Source organism: Magnolia sinica, chromosome 3, assembly GCF_029962835.1.
Source record: "Magnolia sinica isolate HGM2019 chromosome 3, MsV1, whole genome shotgun sequence".
NCBI lineage: Eukaryota > Viridiplantae > Streptophyta > Magnoliopsida > Magnoliales > Magnoliaceae > Magnolia > Magnolia sinica.
Genome location: NC_080575.1, coordinates 18,992,950 through 18,997,584, shown reverse-complemented (window position 1 = coordinate 18,997,584; position 4,635 = coordinate 18,992,950). Strand labels below are relative to the sequence as shown.

General features: G+C 39.7%; 1 non-coding gene across 1 annotated transcript; it reads right to left on the bottom strand.

The window, feature by feature from the left end:
* Positions 1 to 637: 637 nt before the first annotated feature.
* Positions 638 to 744, bottom strand: LOC131241824 (small nucleolar RNA R71). Its single transcript, XR_009169393.1, has one exon. It is a non-coding gene; the product is annotated as a small nucleolar RNA R71 (small nucleolar RNA).
* Between the last annotated feature and the right edge of the window lie 3,891 nt (positions 745 to 4,635).

Below are 4,635 nucleotides of genomic sequence, written 5' to 3'. Positions count from 1 at the left end.
TATCATCCTTGCTATTTGAATTAGTGGTATTTATTGTATGGGGTGGATGGTTTATGTCCCGTTGGAGTAGGGATCAAAACAATCGACTCTCTTCCGAAGGTGGGCTAGTTCCAAGCCTTGACATTCACTTAGAAGAGGCCCTCAATATCACTTGGATTCCATGGTAGACCTAGTTGATAATCCAAATCTGCCAGATCTAACTATAAAGCTAAACAGAGAAAATTAACCTAATCCTCCTCTTGAGGATGAAAATGAAGTTCATAAGAATGTGTTAAACCAGCCACGGACTTTACGTGAACATCTACACCTTGAGAGATCAACTTTACCATCTTGCATAGTGTTCCCTACTCACACAGGGAACATTGATTTTAAACCAGGTGTGATTCAATTGATTTCTAAATTTCATGGCTTAGATTCTGAAAGCCCCTACTTACATCTCAAGGACTTTGAGGAACTAATTGCAACATTACAAGTAAATAATGGCAATAGGGATGTACTTAAGCTTAGGTTATTCTCATTTTCTCTAAAGGATCAGGCCAAAGCATGACTCAACTCTCTAAGACTTATTACCATCACTACATGACAAGCCTTAAGTAGAGAGTTTTTGAAAAAGTTCTTTCCCGAGCACAAAACAAATGTACTAAAATAAGAAATCATGTCATTCTCCCAAAAGGGGAATGAACTATTTTTTCAAGCTTGAGAGCGCTTCAAAGACCTTCTAATTACTTGTCCACATCATGGTTATAAACCATAACACGTGATTGATGCGTTCCAAAAGGGGCTCATCATGGATACCCGTCAGTTCATAGAGATGATGTGTGGTGGAACCTTTTTTGACAAAGATTATAATGAGGCTTAGGATTTTCTAGATATGTTAGTAGAGAATATGTAAACATGGGATGTCTCTGCTAAATCAGACCAAACTAGACCCATTCCTATAGAGAAAGTGGGGATGTATGTCCTAAGAGAGGAAGACAACCTTAATGCAAAATTCGCTACATTGGCTAGAAAGGTTGAAGCCTTAGAAATTAGGAAGGTTGATATGTTTAAAGCAAACACTTTCTTAGATAATTTTTATTGCATTTGCAGTGATACAGACCATAATACAAAGGATTGTCCAATAATCACAGTTGTACAAAATATCACGCATGAGCATGATCAAGCAAATGCTATAAATAACTACCAAAGGTCAGTTATGCAATGTAATGACTCGAAAAATTTTGTGCCAAGACCCGAGTACTACCTCTATTTTCCTTATAAGCTTATTGGGGTAATTAGCGCTAAACTCGATTGCTTGTGAAATTTGCATCAATCGCTTTAAATTGGATCTGCATGACTCAAAATCTGTAGAATAGTTAGCGCTAAGTTACTCTCAAAATCTGGGATTCATCGCTAAATCCAGTTGCTCTTGGGATTTTTTGAAAGTTCTGGATCGGACCTGGACCACGCGTCGAAAGTCCGATAGCGATGATCTTAGGCTGTTGCGGTTACCATGTTGGACTTGGCCATCACCTCAAAAATCAAGTCCAAATGATGTTCTGGGTCGATTTAATTGAGTTCGGAGTGAAGAGTGTGAGAACGGTGAGAAATTAAATAAGATTTTATGAAATCTGAGTTGTGTCGCTTGCGCGACGATTTTAAGCAATCTGACCGTTGGATTCTGACCCAATTTCACCCTCGGATCAGGGAAGGTGGCCCTGGCATGTCCTTATGCTTGTGGACCTGATCGAGTTTCGGTGACCGTTGAATTGAGCGTGGTCTGCCACGGCTGATCTGAAGATCCGATCGGTACGAAAACTCAGCTTGACCTAGATCCATGGTCAGTGAGCTTAAGTCCGACCTCTCATGGAAATAGGCCCACCGGAAGTGTTCCGTTGGATCGAGAGAGGCCTGTTTTGATTATAACCTAAGTATACCTTGGCCCTGGGGTTATTTTCATCAATGTTAGGCCTATATATAGACCTTAAAACCCTAACTCTCTTTTCCATACGAATTTCCTAACCCTAGCTAAGAAAGAGAGGGGAAAAGAGAGAGAAAGTGAGAAAGAAGTTGGTGAATCATCTTAGATTCTTTCCTGTTCTTCTTCATCCTTAAACCATCACTTTTGAATCGTTATTACGGCGATTCTAAGTTCTTTCTTTGGGTAAGTTAACCTAACCCTAATCTGTTTTAGAGCTTAGAATAGTTTATGTGTGTTGTAGCTCATTTCTATTCTTGTCTTAGGTTATCTAGTCGCCGTTGACGAGGACATATCGTCTGAATTAGTTCAGTGCTCTATTTCTGGTCTAAGGTGCAGACTTTAATCGTATAGGTTATGGTTTTCAAGGCTTTCAATGCCACTGAATGGTTTGTTCTTGCTATGGATGAGATTTCACATGCCAAATGTTATGTTTATTTTGCATTCCTGATATGCATGTGTTACATTGAGATTTGTGTATTCTATGTGTATGTATAAAGTACCATATGCGTATAAAATATGAACATGTGATTGCCATGATTATCTGTCGCGTATTTATGCTAGATGTATGTGTGTCAACTCCTTGGTTAAAGGAATTGTCCAAATGCATGTATTTCAACATACGTCACATATGTTGTATTATGTATTCTAAGTGTTTGTAGAAATGTCTGAATGATCTATAGGGTGATATATTAACCTAATTGCAGGCGTTGAGAAACGATTCTCAACACTCCTAATTGATGTGTATGTTTTACCACATGCTAGTCATATTCCTTGTTGTTTAAGTTCAAGTATTACTTATGTGAAAATCCATGTTAAGTTGATATTATTCAAATGCTTACATACTACATGAATTGAGTTGTTGTTCCATTATTATTCTAAATTGTATATGCATACCTGTTTTAGTGGAATGTGTTCGGGACTATGAATAGTCTAGGAAATCGGTAATCGGCCTTGAGACCATGGCTGAGATTGCTTTCGCCATGTAGGACGTGATTAAACAAACCCGAGTCATATTAGAGTTGTCGACAGTGGTTTGGCCACGTGGAGTGTTTGCGCACTCTATGTCGTTCAACCCAACGTGTGCTCGTGCTAGTCGAGTTCGTCAAGTAACCCGATTGTCCGATGTATGTTCACCATGTATAGACACTATTGTTTGAATCTAGGGTACCAAACTTACCGATGAAATCCTATTAACCATTGTAACTTGATCCGCTAAGACTCATGAGCCGGACATGGTGGTATGGGACATCGTGGTTGAGCTGTCGACCTACGCTGGGGTGACGAGCCTCCCCGTAATGACCAGTGAGCAACCAAACTCGTGAGCTGATTATGGTGGTATGGGACACTATATTCATGCTGTCGGCCTACATTGATTGGTGACGAGCCCTTTGTAGTGACCTCAAGCATGCCTAGATACCGCATTGAGGTGACGAGCCTTATTGTGGTAACGAAGGTATGATAGGCGTGCATTGATTGGTGACGAGCCCTTTGCAATGACCTAAAATCATATGATCGTATGAGATGTCTAGGACTGACGACCCTAGAATGGATCACTATTTGGATGGTGATATGAGGAAGGTACTTTAGCTTCTCAATCCTGCTGTATGAAAAGGACTAATAACAACTTGGTAATCATGTTCATGCACCGCATTTACATGTTCCTGGAAGAGGTGGCGCACTTTGAGGCAATGTTATGCGTAACGTAAGATGAAGACACTGAGGGTGTACGTGCGAGGGCACGCATCATTCTTCATACATCCTTGCATTAACAAGAGTACTTAGGACATGTTTGATTGTTCTGCTTTATCATTACTGTTTGATTGAACTGATAATATGTTAACCTTTGCTTTATTGTTCCACTGAGTTGATCACTCACTCCCACATTCTGGGGTAGTGTTAAACACCCACCAGACTCTGTCTTAGTTGTAGATGTTGATGAGACCTCTGAGGCAGAGCAGGAGATCGAGGATAATGAGGCTGCATTTTCTTTCATACAGTTTTCAGGCGGGTTCTAGTGAGCCTTGTTCTGATGCACGGGATTCTGGAATTTCTTTTGGGATTAAATGATGTAATTTGATACTTGTAATTTTGATAGAAACACTTGTAATATGACCTGGTATGTAGATGTATTTCAGGGATTTGCACATGTACACATATATTTCTTTAAGTCTTCCGCTTGCGTTCTTCACTTATCCCTGAATTATATTTACAATTTGGCTTAATCTATTCCATGTTTTATGTACTCATACAGACAACATACATCCATCATTCAATATGTTGCATAAGTGATGTTTTGAAACTCGGGAGCTAAGTTATGCTCAACCCCCGAATTTCAAGGCGTTACATGCAACCAATGGGAAACACGTATAATCTAAATTGACATAACCATCCTAATCTTAGTTGGAGGAATGGACCACAAATTAATGCGCCTAATGCACCTCAAATGCCTACACAAAACAACTTCTTTAGGGCATCTAACAATGCACCATATGTGCCCCCGCCAAAGCAATCATCTGTGGAGGATGCATTGACCACATTCATGAACTCTCAAGCTCAAATGAATCGGTCTCTAATCCAATTAAATTAGGAAATAAAGACAGTTGTGGCTAAGATTGAGACTCAACTAAATGCTAAGGAAAAATGCACCCTTCCTTCTCAACCTATGCCAAACCCTA